We start from the raw sequence: 20,684 nt of genomic DNA, 5'->3' as shown, positions 1-20,684 counted from the left end.
GAGGAAAGGTCCATTCTTGTCCCTCCTGCCACACGGGCGCTTTGTGTATTTAACACCCGTCCGAAACAGCTTCCTCCTTTCTCCCTCCTGAGCCCCATCGCACACCAACAAGGTGCGGCTCTACCTTCCCGGCCATTCAAGCATCCAGTACCAAAGACTTCTGTCAGGGCTCCCACCCCGAAGTCTTTTATTTCCTAGTTTTCTTTGTTCTCCTCTTTGCACCGTGGGATTTTTGTAGGTCCCCGAGCATCCCTTCTCCTCTTCCCCCGCGTGTCGTTGAACTTACCCCAGGTTGTTTAAATTCACCAATCATCACTATTCTCTCCTGCTTAAGGTTTGCAGTTCAACTCTTTGTCCTTACAGGTACCAGCAGTAAAACAATCGGTTTAAATCTTACACTAGGTGTTTGCTGGCAATCACATGTAAAGGAAAAAAAACCAAACCAAAACAAAACAAAAAACAGAAAAAAAAAAGAAAAGAAAAAAAAAAACAAACACCAAAAACCAAAAAAAAATGAAACCACAAAAAAAAACCTCCCAACCTAAACCCAACAAAAAACCCCACAAAAACCCAAACGGCATTAAGAGTTATAGTTACCTTAAAAGGTAGCGTATTGCAGAGACTGCAAAAAATCACAACGTGGTGGCTAGGCTAGTCCAGAGATCCCAGTGGCCGCATGAAAGAGTAAATCCCCTCGTTAATGCTGGAAGGAGCCGGTGGTTCCGGGGTCTCCCCTTCTCCCAGAGCTCGGTCTCCCCTCCCTCCCCTCCCTCCCTCCCCGCCGGCGAGCACCTGACTCCCAGCTGCGGAGCCTGAGCCGAGCTGTGGGCAAAGGGAGCTCGCCTGCAAGTTCAAATGCGAGCCTCAGCCACCCATCTTTATTATATCCTTGTACCGTCAGCGCTGCAGAGGAGGGGCGCTGGCTCGGGGAGAGGAGGGTTCACAAGCTGCAAGAGCCTCCTTGCAATTTGCAAAGCTCCCGCAGCTGCTGGGCGCAGGAGAGCCCCCAGCGCCTGCCTCCGCCGAGCGGCGACCCCCGATCCCCCCCCTTCCGCCTGCCCCTCCTCGGGGACCCCTCCTCGGGGACCCCCAGACCCCGGCCGGGGAGCGGCCCCGACAGTAACGGGCGAGCCGCAGCCCGTGCGACGGGACGGGCCCCTCTGCTCGCCCGGCATCGGCGGGTGCGAAGGGCGCATTGTTCCCCAATTAAACAATTAACCGGGAAGAGAATGGAGAGACCTTCTCCACCCTGGCTCCCGAAGACGGTTGAAACGGGGAAAGTGACTGGGACCGAAATCCCTTTTTCCCTTTTGCCTCCCCAATCTCAGCCGAGGTTGCAATGAAAGAATATACTGGTGCTTGTTCCAAACTTCCCTGGCCGGTGCCAATTCACAGGCAGTCTCGCATCGGCAGCCTCCCGAGCCAAGCTTCTCCACCCAAGTTTTACGCATCTCCAGCCACTTTTCTTTATTTTTCTTCCCCCCCCCTTTTTTTAAATTTTTTTAAATTTTTTTTTAAAGATTAGACTCTGCATTTGCTGTCCAAACCTTTCAAAGATGAAGTCATAAGCAGGACTCTTAAACCACCCTTTAACAAGAGGCTTTCACCAGGGTCTGCTGTGCTCCTCAGGCAGCTCCTTTCCCAAAATGTACCTATCTCGGTATGTGGCAGAACCTGCAGGCACCCTTCACCAGGCACAAAATGCTGGCGAGAGCAGTGCCTCTGGCAGGCTCCCTCTCAGAAGAAAGTATGATCCACAATCCCCCGTCCTCCAGGAAGGTGTAAATCCAGAGCCAAAGAAAAACCTAGAGAAATAGGTGTGTCCGATGGCACCGCTCTGGGCACGGTTTTGGCAGGCCCGGGTACAACTGCTAGGAAGAGGCAGGAGGAGTTTTCTTTTGGTGCCTCTCACTTTTATTGTTCCAGCTACTCTGTCCCCAGAGTTATGCTGACAGCGGGATTGAGAGAAGCCCAAAACCCTCACTTCCCAAGGCAGTCCCCAGTGCCAAGTCGGAGGAGTGGGAGGTGGAAGAGATGACAGCCAAGCAGGGGGAAATGGAGACCTGGCGGCTTAAATCAGATCAGGTTTGCGTGAGCTGTGGCCTGGGTGTGAACAGAACCAGACCGCTGGGTGAAATCCTTATCTCACCTTTCGCAGAGCTTGTTGGTCTTTTCTCCTTAGAGAGGGTAAATCCATGATTGCTTACTTGCTAGCAAGGGCGTTGAAGACAGGCTGATCCCCTTCTCCCTTGTGAATGTAGACAGTGTGCAGCAGCCTCCCTACCACTGCCACACCCCTGGCACCAGTCCCTCCAGTTCCTCTGCATAGGTTGGTCCCTACCCGGCACGTGTACCTCCTGGGCAATGTCCCGACTCAACAGACTGGACCTGCTCTGCCTGGGGTTGTGGATCCTTAAACCTTGTGCAGTGGAACAATTGACAGAAATGCAACTCTGTGCTTTCAAGCAGGCACTATAAAGAGTTGCAGACATGTTTCTGAGGCTTTCTGATGCAAATTCATACACTACAGTTCACATTAAGTCATGGGAAGGCGTTTGTCAGAATTAACTCCGCTCCTTGCTAGCCTGGCCTTCCATGCCTCGCCATGTGTAGACGGCAAGCCTCACTGCTGGGGCTTTGTACACTTCCTCTTCACAATGTTGTGATAAAAGGAGAAAACTAACCTTGAATTTCTCCAAAACTGGTTCAGACAAGCCTTGTCAGCCCTTCTGGACATAAGGGGGTTTGTGTGAGATGCACAGTTAGGGCACTGTTCCCTCTCCCCATACAATCTCAGCCTCCTCTTGGGCTGCAGACGAAACCCTTTGAGGACACATGTGTAAGGTGGCAATCTCTCTGGACAAATGCCCTCCTTCGTACCGGTCCCAGTGGCTCGTTCCCTTTTCTGGATGAAATGGTGGGACTCCTGCCACTATCCCAGGCCTCAGGAAAGCAGAGCGGGACATATTCTATGGCATTGGGTATCTCTCCTTCTCCAGACCACCCTCCAGGACAAATGGGGAACTCATGAATGGTCAGGCATGATGGTCAAACTGAAGGTATAGCTCAATTGTCCTCTCCAGCCTCCACCACCCACCCCATCTTTCCAGATTCATTTGTTCTTGCTCTGCTCCCTGCCTTGGTGTCAGGCAGGAGGGGTGATCGTCAATGGAGCAGAAGGTCTTGCTTCTCCATTGCCTCTTGTCTCTCAGACACTGGAGACTGAACAACTGCTCCTGGCCAAGGAAGGGAAGAAGGGTCGGTGACTCTGCGGTGTGGGAGTCTCTGCTCTCCTGTGGAGCTGGGCTATGTGCATCTTCTCACAGCTGTGTCTGCCCCGGGAGCAAGTGGGGCAGCCCCAGGAGGGGATGTTGCGGCTGCCTGTGCCCACTGGGGCATTTTCTGTGCCGAGGGTCCAGCGGAAGAGCTGGTCAACCCTCCTGAGGATGGGGAGATGCTGGGTATGACCAGAAATTTTGGGGGTTGGGGACTCCGCTCTCTTTGCCTAGAAGCACCGCCAAGAAGCAATGAGGAGTTAACCCCCAGGGGCTAACAGCCTCAGGTCTGCTTGCTTGCATCCCTTTTTTCACGACGGGAAAGAAAAGAGTTTATTTTTAAAGGAAAGACCTTCCCCCCCTCCCCTTTCTTCTCCAACCCCCCGATTGCCGGAGCCCTGATGGGAACCGGACGACCAAGCCGCTCATTCACGGAGCCGGGAAGAAAGCGGAGGATGAAGAAACCACCCCCTTCTTTACCCCCCCCCCCCCCTTCCTTCTCCTCCTCCTCCTCCCGCGGCCCGGCCCCGCTCGCCCCCGGCGCGGAGCTCCCGGCGCCCCCGCGGAGCCTCGCGGCCCGGGGCTGGAGTCGCGGAGCCCCGCGGCGGGGGGAGCGGAGCCGCCCCCCGCCTCCCCTCACCTTTCCGGCGGGGGAAACCGAGAGAGGCGACAAAGAGAGGACGCAGACCAGAAGCCGTGTGTTCTCCCCCCCCACACACATCCCCCGCCGTTCCATCCCTCCTTCTCCTCCCCTTTAAGCGTTAGGGGGGCCGTTTGCATCCTCGGTGGGATGGAGGTTTCTGGACAGGGGGGAGACTTTCGGGCTGGTGAGACAAAGGCACAGGCGGAGATAGCGAAGGTGGTCGCAGAGACCCCCCCACACCCCCCCTTCCCTGTGCGGGGTGTGCTCCTGCCGCCCGCCAGAAATGTGGGGCCGGGATGGGAGGGAAGAGGAGTTCATCCCGGGCATCCCCTGCCCGGGAGGGAAAGAAAACCCTGGAGGAAGGAGGGTTGGTTTACACGGGAGACCCTCAGGGCGTTTAAGAATGGAGAGAAGGGTTGGAGAAAGTGAGGACCTGATCAAGCTAGAGAAACAGACCTCTACAACCCCTAGATATTTTCATCCGACTTAACTCTCCCCTTCTTCCTCCAGAGCTGAGGTTTCTGCAATGAACCAAAAAACGTCCAGAAACGGGATCTCCTTTTCTCCTCTCAGAGACACCACACAGACTTCCTCCATGAGTTATGTCAGAGGCCTGAAACATTGTCTAATTTACTGTGAATGTCAGATATTTTTCTTTGTAAATATTTTAGGCAGAGTAGAAACAGTAAACCTTTGCTCGGGCTGCCAAATGTCTTCCATGACAAATCATTGTTTTCAGATGTTCAGATTTGTGTGAGAAAACCCAACAAAGGCAAAATGTTTAGGCTTTGTCTCAATCCTAAAGCATTATCAGTGGAGAAAAAGAAAAATCCTGCTAGCTACATCATAGTCCTGAGATGATGAAAAATACTATTTTCATTACACATTTTTTAAGCACAGGTTTTATGTTACTGACTCAACAATGATTATCATTTTAAATGTGAAACACAGACCCTAAATGGTTCTTTACAAGAAGCCATTGTTTTGAAATATCTGAAATTAATTAGACCGTGGCTACAGCCAATGTGCAAATATCAAACTGAACATCTGTGGAAAAAAAAAAACCTTCCCGTCTCCTGAAAGAATATTGTGAATCTGAAATACAGTCTATCAAGGAAAAACTAATTTGTCTGGCATAGGTTCTCTCAAGCCATCTTTTGCAACTTTACAACCACCTTTTCTTCATCTTCTATGCTTTTTTCTCTTTTTTTTTTCTCTTTTTTTTTTTTTTTTTCCTCCTGAGCTGCTGTGTGTGAAAAGCATTACATAAAAGTCAAGGAAATAATTCATGTAATTTAGATGCCAGCAGATCTAAGGTCAGTTCAGGCAAATCAAAGATCCTTGCAAAGTTATTCCACTTGGCCACTAGCTCTGAAGGTCTAACTTCCCATTCCCATCGACTTGCAAAGGGCTGTTCCATGCCAGCTGTGCTGAAAGTGAGTCCATCAGTCCAGTTTTCCTCTTAAAAGTACAGAAACGTAGGCTGCTTCCCAAATCTGCTGTGATTCAGTTATCTAAACCCCAATGTGTTTTCAGAAACCACAAAATCTTTTGTAACAATAGACTTTTGCAAGTTCTCAGATTCTGTGTTTAAGAAAAGCTTTTCCTAGTCCTTCTCTTTCCTATGCTTTAAGTCAAATATGTTTTTAGAGACAAATTAAAATTCTTCAAAGGACTCAACCTTAGCAGCAGCGGTAACTGTAGTGTACACAACCACTTTCTCAAATGAAACTCTTGATGGCTTATGTCAATGTTTCTTTTGTGGCAAAACCCTTCTCCGCCTATTTTTACTCCGTATTTCTGCAGTGGAGAAGACAGCACTCAGCTATGAAAAACTAGGAACAGAGTGTTTCATTTGGTAACAGAACAAACCACAATTGATAGTTAGGTATTATTTCTACATTAAATGTAATGATGAAGACATGGCATTCTCTTCACTAAGATAGTCAGTTTGGAGGACAGAGATTATCAGAAGTTCCAGGACATGGAGACCTTCAGCAGGACTGGATGATGGCAGAGACAACAGAATGTTTTTCTCTAGTGTTTTGACACTGACTTCTGTTCCACCACAGTGTCTCTACCCTGACTCTGAGGACAAGGGGCCAGGCTGGGATGTTTTTATTTATTCTTCCATGGCGCCAAAAACTGTGTCAGAAAACTGGTAGCATTTGGTTCCATCTGTCTTCAAGTCAGGCTCAAAAACCAGTCTGCTTTAGGCAGCCAGATCTGACTCTTTAAAGAATAGTTGCTTTGTAATTTTGGAGAGGAGTTGTTAGGGTGGACAGGTCTCGGCTGAGGTCCTTCTCAGCGCTGATCCCTATGAGTTACCAAGCACAGGACAAGGCAAGCAAGGAGGAAAGAAACTAAGAAACTTATCAGCACAGGGTGGCCTGAGCCATAGTCAAGTGCTGTGATAATCCATACTGTCCTGGGCTTCCTCTGATAAACTGCATCCTGGACATGCATTATTTTTGTTTTGATAACTCTGTGGCTTCATCATAAGCTTTAGTGCAGAAGTAATCCTGAATAATCAATTGTGGTTTTGTTCACATACTGTTACCAAATGAAATGAGCCTTTCATAACTTCTCTCTTTTTTTTTTTTTTTCTTTTTTTTTCTTTTTATGATATGAAGGTGCTACCATTGTGCAAAGAATAAACACGCAGGGTCTGGTTCCACACTGATAGGGCAAGCTCTTGAAACGGATTAAGAGAGATTTTCTTAACTAATCTCTTTTTCCTGGGCCTTCTCATCCTTTGCTAAAGCAATAACAAACATTCGCAATGTGACTAATCCAAAACCCACTGAAATCACTAGAAAGATCCCGCTGACTCCACAAGTGTCAGTCAATAGTTTCTTCTCCTTTGCTGTGTGTGAAGGGGAGAAAAGAAACGAAATAGAGTAGGAAGACCCTAGAAAGAGAAAGAAAGGGAGACTGAGTTTTTCCTTGTCCTCCATCATGCAGGAAAGTCTCTATTTTTCTTCCCTGGGGACTCCTTTTTGCAGATCAGAACAAAAAGGTTCAAAATTTGGTAGCTGTTAGCAGGCAGGTAAAGATGAAAAGATCTGTGTCTACAAGAAGAGTCATGACCCACCTTGAGAAAAAGAGAGTGTAAGCAATTTGAAAGAGCTGAGACAGGCCTATTCCTGGCATCCCACATCTTGCTGGCTCTCAGAAATGGTCAGGATAATATCTGTGACACCTTAATGTAAAATAAAATTTTAAAAAGGGCAAAGGGGTCTGCAAATACGTCTTGCACAATTTAAAAGATTCATGGGGTAGTTGCAAACATTTTCTCCCAGAAAAGCTTAGGAAGTGATCCTTTTTTTTCTCAGTGAGGAAAGGAAGGGTATAAAACCAGAGAAAAGTTATCAGTCCTTGCACTGGTGAATCATCTCTCCTAGGTGCTGAGGAGCAGGCAGGACTGCCCATGGTCTCGGCTCCTGCCAGCAGCTGTGATGGTTTCTCTGATCTGCCTGCTGCAGGTCCCACCACTGCTGAGCCCTCAGCACAGCCTCTGACTCTTATGCTGCCAGAGTATTCCCTCTCCAATGAAAACTACCTCGCTTTGTTGCATGTTCTGTGATTTTTAATGCTCTTTTATTTATTTTTTTTTTTTTAAGGCCTTGAAGCAAGAAATGTAGTACTCAAGAAGCTCGTTTGCACTTAACACAGAACATGAATTGTGGTGGTACCAGAGAAAAGTTTGGAAAGAAGAAGCAACTTTGCCCTGAAGACCCAATGCACGAATAGAAATAATCAAAGACAGGAAGAAAAAAAAAAAAAAAAAAAGTGATTTGTAAAGACATCTCATTGTTTGAGAAGAAGATGGGCTCAGTGTTTTGGGAAGCCTGGAATTGTCAATAAGTGAGAATCCGTTTGTGGTGTGTACACCATAAGCACCCGCACCATGCTCTGCAGCTCACGCCTCCTCCTACAGCTGCAGCAGGCAGGTACAGCAAACAAAGACACATTCCCAGGGAAGTCCTGAAAACCAATCGTCAGGCAATGCTGCTAAAATGTCTCTTCAAGCTTAAGTGGGACGAAGGACCCTCACGCTCCACATCCCCCACACAGTGTTCCTAGGTCTCTGTTATGAGCAACTATCAGCAGAGCTCGGTTATAACAAAGAATTGATCACCAATTTTTGCCACACTGTTAGGAACAGCCACCTCCTGAAGACAAATGCCATTATTATGCTCTATCTGCTGAAGGAGGATAAAAAGAAGTGTTTCTGGTATCCAGATATTCAGTGAAAGGTTTCTTCTGCCACGGTGAGTGGGGTCTCCCAGGACGAGGAAGAATGGGAACAACTTTAGTGTTCATAACATTGGCTGTAGGAGCAAAAAAATGTCCTTTTTGTTGTAAAATCAGACAAAAGAAACATAAATTTTGTGAGACATCTGTACTAAAGCTAGTGGACCTACAATTGCTGTTGGCCCGGTGCAGGAGTGCAAGAGAGGGGTCCTCTTTCCTATTTTGAACAGGACACCTGGCTGCACACATGCCTTCAGCACAAGAGCTCCAGCAGTTGACATTTCCATCCCCAAAGTGCTTAGATAGCAGCTTGTGCTATCTCCTCTGGGTGATGAGTTTGCAAACGGGGTCGGTGACGTGCTCTGGAGCAGATAAGGAGCTCTCACACTGGGGGCACAAGCTCCTCTGAGACTCTCCAAAATCCGCTGCCATACAGATATTTTGTAATTGCTGCTGGTCCTTCCCACTGTTCTGGCCACCAGTAATGGTCCTGTGAGCCAAGAAACAAGGGGGACTGGGGTACGATATATATAGATATAGCCACCTACCTAGTATTTTATTTCAAAGGATGAGAGGTGGTCTGGGTCTGCTCAGATTGGGAGGGGATGTATTTCTCTTTCTTGTCTTTAGCCTCAGCTACATTATTGCACAGAAATATTTCAAGAAAAGCCTCTTAAGAAGGAGCTGTTTGATCACCTTCTTTCTCACTTATTTTTCTTCCCATGGTTCAGATGCACGAGGGATAAGGTAAGCTGTGGTTTTAAGTGTTTGCGCTGAAACCAACAGCAATGCAACTCAGTAAGTAGCATACCCAGTTTCACAGCTTTTTTGCCTTGCTTATTACCAACATTGCAGGATATCACACTTTTTCATGTGCAGTGGATCGAAGAGCTAACCATTTGAAGATGGTGTCAGCCACCCCAGGGGCCATGCTGGTCATGGGATGGTAAGAGAGGTCATAATTATGGGGGAGTTTTCTTCTTGCAGACTGCCTTCTGGCTAGTTCCCGTCAACTATTCCATGGTCTCAAAATGCATAGGGCCTTACCAGAAAAGCAAATTAATACAGAGTGTGTAAGTTAGAGGAAATCCCACGGTGTGGAAGCAATAACTCACACTGAAGATAAAGCTGTCTGGTCCTTTGGCCATACCTGCTGCATGCCAGCTATGACCGAGCTGTTATAACAAAGTACTTTGAAGTGCAACAACCTCCCTCTCTCACATTCAGCAAGTCATTAGAACGGCAGATTCATGTCAGTCCGAGAGGAGAGGGGATCCCCCTGATATGCTCCAGGGGAGCAGGGAGCAGCTGTAAGCAGCTCGGGGCAGAAGGTCTTCCTGCTTCTACACATACAAGCAAACTTTTGCACCAGGGAATTTGAGGAGCCGTTGAGGGCAGCAGAGACAGAGAATGGGCCTGGCAGCAGCAAGGTGAAAGCACTCTGAGGGATGACATAGCCTGATCACAGGAACAGACTATCTTGCATGTAGCCAGGTAGAAGTAAAAGGGATTGTGCAGCTGCAAGATGCTGTGAAACAGAAGAAATCAGGGCAGTATAGCTGAAGGAGGACAAGTGTCAAAACAAACTCCACAGAACAACAAAAGGCAGGAGAAAAATAAGTGTTTGTTTTGCTCTCTGTTTGCTTTTTAATGAAAATAGGCAGGTCAATGTTTGAGAGTTGTTAGCATTTCTTGCTGACCTGCAGCTGGTGCATTTTTCACCCACTTCTGTCAGAATTTATTTGAGTTTGGTACTGAACGCTGATCAGACTTTGCCCCTTGCTTTACTTAGGCTTGGAATTGCTTATACAGCAAACACTCTCTGCTAGGGTTCTCATTAATCCACCTCTTTGTTGAGGTTTCCTAGAGGAATTCCTATTTGGTAAACCAAACAGAATTAAAAGGAATGCATCTGCACTGGGGATATCCATCTTGGGTCTCTGGGCCCTATTGTCCCCTCTAAATTAGACTAGGAGGCCCCCCGTGTTTGCCTGGTGCCATGATTCCCACTGGCACTTGATAAAGAATTAATAGCAACGTGTTGAGGGGATTTGTGGGGACCTCCGGCAGCGCTCCCGGCCACAAGGTGTCGCACTTCCCTTCTTACAGGTTACGGTAATTAAAGCCCAGCGGCTGGTGCCGCTAATGAGCGTCGCCCACTCTTTTTTATCGTCTAGTGGGGATGGAAGCTGATATACCATATATGTTTGTTTGTTTGCTTGTTTGTTTGGGGTTTTTTTTAATTTTTTTAGGACAAGATTGGTGAATATTCTCCGACTCGGCTTCTTATCTCAGCTTTTCTTCAGACGCTCTGAGCTCGCAATGATTTCTCTGCCTCTGCATTTGTTTTGTTGAAACTTGTCAGCCTCCTACATGTATACAAAGTTGGATCCTTTCCTCCAGAGATAGTGCTTGTTATTGAAAACAGACAACTTTCAGCCCCAATTCAACATTCATTCCTTCTTTGTTGCCTTGGTATCAGACTCAACCAGTACGCCGTGAAAGAAGACAAGACAGGAAAGACAATTCGGGCCTTCCAGCTACTCCTTTCACAGCACCTACAGACAGTTTAAAATGAGTGAAAACTTCAGAGTTTGGCCCAATAAAATGTACACTTTCTTAAAAAAAAAAAAAAAAAAAAAAGAGCCAATTTTACTGTGGATTATGTGACATTTCACCTTGTGCTTTAAGTTTCTGTAAAGCCTAGTTTAGGTCAAACTGATTTTGGCAGAAAACCAGGCATAACTAAGAGCTTCATATAGTTTCCATCTGAAAACATAAATCAAGCAGCAGGCTCATGGACAGCCCAGCCAAGGTTTGCTGAATCTTACAGCTCCAGACAGTGAGGCTTTCAGTGAATGTAGTCTGATACGTAGTTTTGGCTATGATATGTAGATATGTAGTTTGTTTGTTTTGCAAGGCATCTGGGCGCGAGGAGAGGAGGAAAGATAAGTGAAATGTGGCTTTTTCCAGGCTCAGAAGCTGCCCCTGGCTCCCCGGTTGCTGGTGAACAGTGGGCTCTTTTACACAGTCCTGAGTGGCTCGGCGGAAGCATGTGGGATGCAAATGGAAAAAGGGTACGAGGGGATTTATACGCTTTTTTTTTAATGTGTGCACAGATGTATTTATACTGTATCATCTGTGATGCAACCAGATATCCATTCATACCTGCACACTCCCACTGCCCCTTTCACTTTTTATCTGTCCATCTTTGTTAGCTCTATTTTTTGGTGAACTTGGAGGCCTTGATTTTGCTAAGTCTTGTGTGCTTTTCTGTGCTCAGCCACTTTCCGCTGTGTTTAGAGGGACTGCTGTCAGAGGATAGAGACCTTAGTTTGTAGGGCAGGAGCTGTATGGGGCTTTTTTGTGGAGTGCCTTAAGATGTTCAGTTTAATAGATCTATTTGTATTTCTTTTAAACTGAGTGAGAACACATATTTTCATATTTGTGGAAAGGTTTAATAAGCTCTCATTGGCTTAAAGCAACACAAACAAAGGCTTGAACAATGCTTTTTTTCAGACTTTGCTCATTTAACTTTACTTCTGGTTTTGCTCTATGAGTTTGAGTGGCTTCTAGCTAAACCCTTCACATAGTGTAACCTCTGCTGATGGCCCTCCACTCCCTGCACTACTGCAATCATTTCCCTCGGATTCACAGAGGGCTGAATTGTTTCTGCCTGTGAGTATCCTTCAGGATTAATGCTTTTTAAAACCTCCTAACGTATTCCAGTCCATTCTGCTGCTTTCAGCATCACACTGAAGACCTTCAGTGCACCACTTTTTGGACTACAGATTTGGTGCCTTATTAACAAATACAAATCATGTTACTGAAGCACACACTGCAGTCATTACCTTATATGCAACCTGAGTATGCAAGATGGGGGAGAAAAAAGAACAAATTCTCTGTACAAAATGCTAGATGGATAAAAGATGAAAGCGTTTTTATACCTGCAATATTTCAAAGCTGACAGCAAAAAGTTATGCTCAAGTCTGTGAATACAGGGCCAAAGCTGAGGGCTCTAACATTGGTGAAATCTCTTGAAAGTGATCTGTGTCTGAAGACCAAAATTTGTTCATTGTTGTAGATGCTGTATTGACTGTGATTTTTCCCTGGACAGGCAGTGGGACTGTTGGATATGTGAGAGTGCTGTAGAGATGCTGAACTGCATCGGGAAACCTTCCAGAGAAGTGAATTCAGGCCAGTGGACATCCTAGAGCCCTGTTAGGGCCTGGTATATCTGCTGCTGTACTTGTCAGCAGCAACTGGAAAAATAGTTCCATGAGCTTTTCTTCTTGCAAAGTTTGCCCAGCGTCTTCTGTTCATACATGTCTTTCCTGAATGTATAACATGTCTGCTTCCTTCCAGGGCCTCTCCTTTTCTTGGGCAAACATGCCTTCTATTTTGACTGAAAAGCCAAAAAAATCCTGACTCTTGGTTTGTGTTTGAGTTCCCACACACCAATGCTTACAGTATCTCAGGGCGCTGATGGAGAACAGGATCTGAGGTCTTGTCAACATCTATTTTCACAGGATCGTTCTTCAAATTCCCAGTGCCACAGAGTAGCTGATTGTGTCCGAGGAGCATTCAGCAGTACTAATTCTGTTTCTGAAATCATAATCACTTCCATCAGCATGAGGGAGATTGAATCATGGGTGCTAATACCCCCGTCGCACATATCTTCTTGACAATCCTTGTTCCTCTTAATTAAATTAAGCAACTGTGAAACTAAAGAGGGGAGGGTGAACAGGGAAAACAGAGGAAGAAAATATTTTTACTTTCATTGCTCTGTGCTAAAACTTTTTGCAGAAGCTTTTCTTTTTACATGAGAAGGGAGTTAATTCCACTCCAACAAAAGAGTTAAGCAGATAAAGACCGTCTCTTAAGTGGGAAAGTTGAGGAAATCGTTAGACTGTCAGATTTTACTTCATTCTTTTACAGATAATAAGTGGTAAAGATAAACTAAGGAGCTAGCTCAAAAAAGCACCCTAAGATATAAATTAGTAATAAGCTATTCATTATAGTTAAGATCACATCTAAAATACCTTTGGGTTATACAAATGCCATCTCTGAGACAGCTCCCCAGCAATGTCCTGTTGTTGGAATGTATTAACTGACTATAGATGATCCTTGGGTGCTGAAAAGCTACAAAGGTACTCATTGACTTTTAAGACTGAAAGCAACACGCATGAAATCCATGAGAGTCTCTACATAATTTTTGCATAAGCGTTAATGGTTTGTGCAGCAAAGCAATAGCAAAGATTTAAGTCAAGAAAAAAAGTTAGCTATTTCTTCTGTGCTGTAGCTATCCATTTACAGTTTTCACTTTGTCAAAAGATAGCTGATACCTTCCTAACGGTACCACGTTCTTCAGCCTGGATGAGCAAAGTAACTTATGGCTCCCTTACCAAACAAAAGGAATATGTTGACTGTGCTTATGCTTCTATAAAAGGAAACCTGAAAGCACTTAAATAGAGAAATCTGAAATATGTGTTCTCAGGGCCAAGCATCTAAGCCTCCCCAGAAGACTGTAATAAGCTCTTCACATAATAATGTAATTATTCTAATAGACTAAGATCAGATGCCCTGTTTGTGTGAGTTCATGCACCCATGCCCACACATACATACACCACACACTTCACCTATCAAGAGGACTAATAGCATTCCCAGGGTTTTGTTATTGCGTGCCTCTTACCCTCGGAAAAAATACGTTAACATTCAGTTCAGGCTCAGGCAACCTCTGAGTTTGCAAGCTGAAAGCTGAGCCCTGATTTGACTTAGGCAAGCTTTGAAGAAAGGCAAGATAAGGTAGCATTAATCTCAGTAAGTGAGCGGTGCTTTTTGCCTGAAGGCAGAGAAAAAGAGCGAGATCCTTAGGGAGACCGGAGACCACCTGGGCATTCATCCTATCAGTCCACAAATCAGTGTGTTAATAGCATGTGTACAATAACCTGTCAAAAAGAGCAGGAGGTATCTTTGAATGGTGCCTCTACAGAATGGTCAGAAACAGAACGTTGGGTTTCTTGTTTTCTGAGACCATCCCCAGGTTAGGAAAAATAGATAAGTGCAGTTGCAGCTGTTTTACGGGCATAGTCAATGTTGATGACTGATTCAGGAAAATGATCACAATTTTAGACTGAGATTTTCACTCTGGAAGATTGGGCTACACATCTGTCATCTGCTCGGAGGAAAGATGTGAGCAGGTTCCACAGAATGCTATGTAAAGCCATATGTAAAGCCAGCTATAGTGTTCATGTAGGGACTGGCCCAATAAAAGTAAGCTCTGAATTAAAAAGCTGTGACTTATATGCACCAGTACTACAACTCCTGCTGGTGTGTAGCATAAAGGAGCTTTAGTTCAACCACGGATCACGTGTCCTTCAGAAGGATTTGATATTAGAGACCTTCTGCTTACATATTACCCATATATTAACATTTCTACTGCCATGCAGCAAGTCACACAATAATGTTTTTCATATTTCTAACTTGAAAAAGTGCTCCCACATACAGAGCAATTCCATTATTGGGTCCCAGATAGCAAATGAAAGCTCTTACAGAAAAGAACTTACACAATGACCTATTCAGATTAGAAATTGTACAGCTAGCCCTTATTTTTAGAGCAATAGATACTCTATTAGCAGCCAGACAAACTAAAAAGAGCAGATATTTTAATACTGTAGCCATTTCTAGTTTGGCATGAGGCATCGTCCACTAAATCTGTTATTTATTCCCAAAAGCCTTTCCATTTATCCATCCCTGACCTACACCCATACTAGTATGAAACAGGTGATCAAAATGTTAAGCTATAAATATTCAATATCTTTGAACATTGTAAGAACACGGAAGTGGATGTGGTGCAAAATACATCTCACCACTCTAACATAAAAAATCAAAATCACAACACCTGTTCTTTCATTTCTCTAAGTGCGTGATAAAATATCACTATATTATCACTTTTCAAATAGAAGTATTTGGAGCTTGAGGGAGTTTCGTGTCTAGTGAGAGATACATCAAATCATCTGGGAGACGGTCATCCAACACACAACTGCTGTAGAGCAGCAATACTGTATTTCTTCCATCCTTGAGCAATAACTTAAAACATTTTTTTAAGTTTACATCTTGTGTGTAATGTTTACAAGGCAGCCAGGCTGAACGTGAGAGTCAGACAATGGTTGGAACTCACAGTGAGTAAGCACTAAGCAGCAACTGAGCGTGTCTTTGGAAAGCGAGGCAGATGGATGAATTGAAGCCACAAGGCACATGTAGCATGTGGGGGAGTGTGTGAACTACAAGGTGTATGGTAATTTGGAGAGGAATATTGCAAGAAGGAAGGTGAGATCAGCAGATCAAAATCAGATCACTTCAGCTGTATCTGAGCATACATAACCAGCACAATGTGTGTCCCCACCTTTATTTGTTGTCACACCAAAACAATATGACGGACACCTGGCACGACCTTACTGAGATGCCATTGCCATTGCATGTCGTGGCAAAGAAGCCAAGATCTTTTGGTAATGAAACTGATCCAGCCTCTCACCTCCAGAAAACTTTTCAGCAGCTGAAGGGTGCTTGCCTTTGTTCCTGTTTGAGCGCTAGGCTATACCATCACGCACAGAAAAGACCACAGTTTTTTAGCAGCCATGCATATAGAAAAAAGGGACAAGCCCCACTTTGGTTTAAAAATTGCATGTCAACTTTTGCTGTCCTCCCTCCTTTTAGCAATTTATTCTGTAAGTAGTTTTCTACCCCGATGTGCAGAAATACACCTATCAGAAAGCTGCCATGAAAGAAGTGAGAGAATTTGTCCTGGTCCTGATGAGCTCAATCAGCCTTTAAAGTTCCCATTTCTCCAGGATTTGGGGCCACCAGCACACAGTGGCTGAAGTTTCTGTTCTCTTCCTTTTTATGCTGTGTTTTTGTAATTAGCCTCACACGCCACTTATGCTCAAGTATCACATTTGTGATGCTTATGTAGTATGTCAATGCAATAAATAATACAAAGAGATTAATACGTTATTGCTGTCCACTGACCATGAAAATGTAAAGCAAATGCTTTCTTTATATAATGTGATAGCACTTTCAGTTCCTAAAGAGACATTTTAAAGTTGAAAATGTCAGAGGCATGGGGACGTTAGAAATCAGCATTTCAGTGTTCTCTTTTTCAAACATGTTTGAAGAGGAAAATAAGTTCAGCAATCACAAATTTCCACTTTCTTTTTATTGTTGTTAGAAATGTCTCTGCCTACAGCCCAGTCAACAGCAATTCAGTTGTGATTCATGGTTTTAAAGCCTGAATTATGACAAAATGAGTCATAAATTGCAGAAATTATTTTACTTTAAAGATGATGGAGTATCTACTCTGACCAGAAAGCTTTTAATCTATTATATTTCTAAAATAAATATGCCTAAGCAACTAATCATTTGCTATTAGCACTCTCCTATGATCACTTCAACTAACATAACACTGTATCACTTAAATAAACTGGCAATGTGCACAGGATAGATTTATGGGACTTTCTCAGCTCACACTTGTCTCTTATGCATTCAAAACAAATCCCAGAATGTAGTTGTTGGCTGATGTTTGTAGAATTCATTTGTTTCATATTTTGAAAGCAACTATAATATTTGTCAACCAGTTTTTGCTTGTATGTTCTGCGTGATAAAAAACCCCAGACAACTAACAAGATAAGAACAATGCCTCTGGATAATATGATAGGATTGGAAAACACTTTATCCTCACGATGACATGTTATCTATATCGTTTCTCCAGCGAAAAGGGTATGGTTAGTGAAAGCAAAAGTTTTATAGCTCTGCTTAGTTATAGAAAGTCCAAGTAGTATAAAAAGGGAGTGTCCCAAGGGGATCCCTGCTAAGCCAAGCTGGCAGATGTCCACTAGATAGAAGTCAAGTACTGAAATCCTGGTTGTTTGCCATGAAGAAGGTGCCCAAAGAGGTCACATTTTAACTTGTGTAATAAGCATGGAATATCCCTCGGTTGGGTTAATCAATGCAAGTTATACATCACAGTATTTGAAACAAACAAACAAACAAACAAACAAACCACGTTTCTAGTATAAAACCAACAGATGAAAAGTTTAGCTTGAAAAAGCTATTAATGCTGATGGCAAAAGATGTAACTTGTAAAGTAATTCTTCATCAAAGATGACCTCCCCTCTGAGACAGTTTCTGTCCTTCACTTTTCCTAAATATATTCAGAAGGCCCCAAGGACAGAAGAGTCAGACTGCCTGGGGAGGATGGGGAAAGTTCAAACTCTCCTTATTGCTTCACTCAGATAAATCCCAGCAGCTCTACTGGCACTTCTAGCCTATAACCAAAGCTGAGGAGAGAATGTATATATATATTTTTTTAATCTGGTAATAGAAAACAAACAAAATAAAGGACAAATAGAAAATAAAATTATTTCAGGCTAATCCAAAGTTTATCACTTTCAGTCAACTCAAAAATTACTTTGGGATTAAGCAATATTTTCTCATCCTTAAAAAATAATTTTGCTTTGGATTTAGACATTTAACTCAAAGAAAATGATGAACAAAAATCTAGCCTGAATGGAAATCCCCAAAATAATCTGAAGCAATGCTTGGACTTCTGTTTCCTTTCTGTTTCCAGTTTTTCCCAGACTCCCTGGGAATTTTTATAGGACAAACAACTTGTCAAAAATTGAATTTTTATTTCTAAATTGTTATGATATCACCATATCTGTATGTTTCACAGAAGAAATTTTTAGCCAGTTCTAACAAACTAATGCACTAGGCAGAAGTGTCATATGGCAACCATAGTAAATACAGCTCAGAATGGGGGTTATTTCCCATAACTAGTCCATAATTAGTCCATTAGATGGAAGTGAAAATAAAAACAATTTCCCTATTTGATTGTAGGACTATGTCTTCTCCAAGCAGTGTTTCACTCTTTTATAATTACTATTTTATAGGGATGTGGTAAGGCATCAAAAATGTATACAGCGGGAACTTGGAAGCAAAACCAACATTTGTTTGCCTTCACATACCACACTGCACACTCTGACATGCCAACTGCTGATCCACAAGCTAGTCAGACACCCAAACCCTGGGGCAATCCAAGGCGCAGAGGTCCACACCACCACGCCATGAGCTCACCCTGGACGTGGCTGCAGCATCAAGAGAAGAGGCTGGAGCAGGATGGGAGCACTGCTGGTGTGCTACTCCACAAAACATGGGTTCTGACACTCTGCAGCACCCTGGGATCAGATGGTTTGTGACGGGTGTCTGCGAGGATTTGTGGCTGCAGACAAAGGCTAACTGTGCAGTGCCTTTCACTGAGAGGAGCCAGCTCTGCTGTGCCTCGCACTGCTCTCCAAGGCTGTGTTACCACCGAAGCTGAGCTGTAAGTGCTGCCTCCTTGCAACCACTAAGAGCTTGTTTGCCTTTGCAGGTGGTTTAATAACATGTCTTGTGGTGGTCACTCCTTTTACGCATTCTTCAGATGCATCTCTGACCAAACCAGGGCTTGTGTATCCATTTTCTACTACTGCTTCAGGCTCTGTGGCTTGTATATGGTTTCTACAGGTACTTTCTACCAGCCCAAGGACATCCCTTTATTTCCTTCAATATTCATTGGGAAACCACTGATTTTTGAGTCCTTGCTGGCAGTATTTCCCTCCTTTAGAGTTTCTTCAGGATTTTTTGTTCTTTCTCTTGGACCAGTCAGTCTGAACTTGGTAAGAAAGAGTATCCGTTAGATGATGTACAGTGGTTGAGTAGTAGTCATGCATTACGGCATCCAGGTAAGAGTAAAATTTCCTGTGAGGAGCAAGGGTGGGTTTGTTATTTTAGAAGATGAATAGTTTGCCATTAAAGTTTTGGGTTTGTTTTTTTTTTCTCCCAAAACCAGGCCTGGTTTGAGCCTTCAGTCTGCAGGTAAACACAGTTGATACCTGAAAGAAATACTATATAGAAGCTCAAAGTTTTTCACTATGACTTAAGCGAGCTGTACCTGTGTTACAATAAAGCCTGGGGTTTGGACAAGAGTTACATACCAGGGGTGGTGTCCTGAAAGGATCTGGTGAATGTTCAGGTCTGGATCTTTTTGTCCTTAGGCAATCTGACTTTTAACGCAGATGACCTCAAGAGAACAGGTACAGAGCTTGGTCATCTTTCCCCGACACCTCAGGTATCAGAGTTCTTGAGAGATTTCAACAGTATTTAGACAAATTCAGGTAAAGAAATCTCTTGGGTTTTGGGATGCCAACCCAACCCCAGAGATATCTGTCATTTATCAGCCTGTTATCCCACAAAGTAGTGCAACTGGATTTAAATTCAGGTAACTGTTATGGAGAAGGTGATTGGGAAGGACTACAAAAATCAGTATTTTTATTTGCTGGAAGGATACGGATGAGTTTTCAGATTGCTCTAAGTTCCGCTATCTTATCAGCAATTTAACTTTGCATATACTAACTGCAGTCATCAATAAATTTATTTCATGTCTTTGTAAGTGAAAAAGAGTGTTGACTAAGATAGCATCCATGTATACCCCCTCCCCTCACACACACACTTATTTTAGGTATATAGCAAACCTGATCAAAACCAAGCAAAAAAACCCTACCCAAACCCAAAAGAACCAACAAAATGAGGGATATTTGTGGTACTCTGCCATCAACACTTTTCTCTGGATTATTGAAATCCTATAGGAATAGGATTTTCCTACTCTGTGTAGATGTGAGCTTGTTTTGCGATGCCAGAGTTAGAATTAATCTTTGGTCCATGTATAGTCAGAAGAAGTCAGGTCATCTGCTCTGGTCTAATTTGAGAGAGTAAAGATGTCCACATAGTAATATTGAAATGTATGGTACTTCATGCTGGAAAGCCATGCCTTTTCCCTTTTCAAATATTCCATTCATATCACCCTCTAAAATTAATTATCTTGGTTCTGTAGGAAGTATTTTTGTGGAATCTAAATATTCACTTTTATTTAGTTTGTGCTTATTTTATGGAAAGCTGCATGTTTTCAGGTCAGTGGTCAATGGAATTCTTTTTACAGCTGCCTCCTCCTGTTTATCTTTATCTGTCAGTAAAGTAAACTCTCTTCTAGTTGTTTAGAAATGAAAGTATTCTGCACTATTGTGTCTAGGCACTGTGCCGCTCACTGCAGAGTATGAGTTATCATTATGCTACAAGCAGTGCTTAGAAAGCCATGCTCTGCTCAACGAGAGGCAAAACTCCTGTTGTCTTCAGCAGGATCACTGCGGTACAAAGCCAAGAGCTCCTGCATGGGTGACAGTGGACAGAAGTTATGCTGCATCTTTAGAGTCAAAGGCAAGTTGTAGATGCACCCTCCAGGGAAGGGTCCAAGGCCAGGTTGGACGGGTCTCTGAGCAACGTGGTCTACTGGAAGGTGTCCCTGTCCGTGGAGGCAGGGGTTGGTCTAGAACATCTTCAGAGGTCTCTTCTAATCCAAACCATTCTCTGACTTCAATAAGTAAAATTAATTCTGCTAGCTCAGATCTACCAAGATCCAC

At 43.9% G+C, this 20,684-nt stretch overlaps 1 protein-coding gene across 1 annotated transcript in view; it reads right to left on the bottom strand.

Annotated features, from left to right (window-relative positions):
* Nucleotides 1-738, bottom strand: part of VCAN (versican) — a 112,685-nt gene extending 111,947 nt beyond the window's left edge. Inside the window, exon 1 of the mRNA XM_074931865.1 lies at nt 598-738. The gene's annotated coding sequence lies outside the window, so the exon portion shown is untranslated. The remainder of the gene's footprint in view (nt 1-597) is intronic.
* Nucleotides 739-20,684: the final 19,946 nt, after the last annotated feature.

This window comes from Athene noctua, chromosome Z, assembly GCF_965140245.1.
Source record: "Athene noctua chromosome Z, bAthNoc1.hap1.1, whole genome shotgun sequence".
Classification (NCBI taxonomy): domain Eukaryota; kingdom Metazoa; phylum Chordata; class Aves; order Strigiformes; family Strigidae; genus Athene; species Athene noctua.
This window is presented reverse-complemented; position numbering and strand designations above follow the sequence as displayed.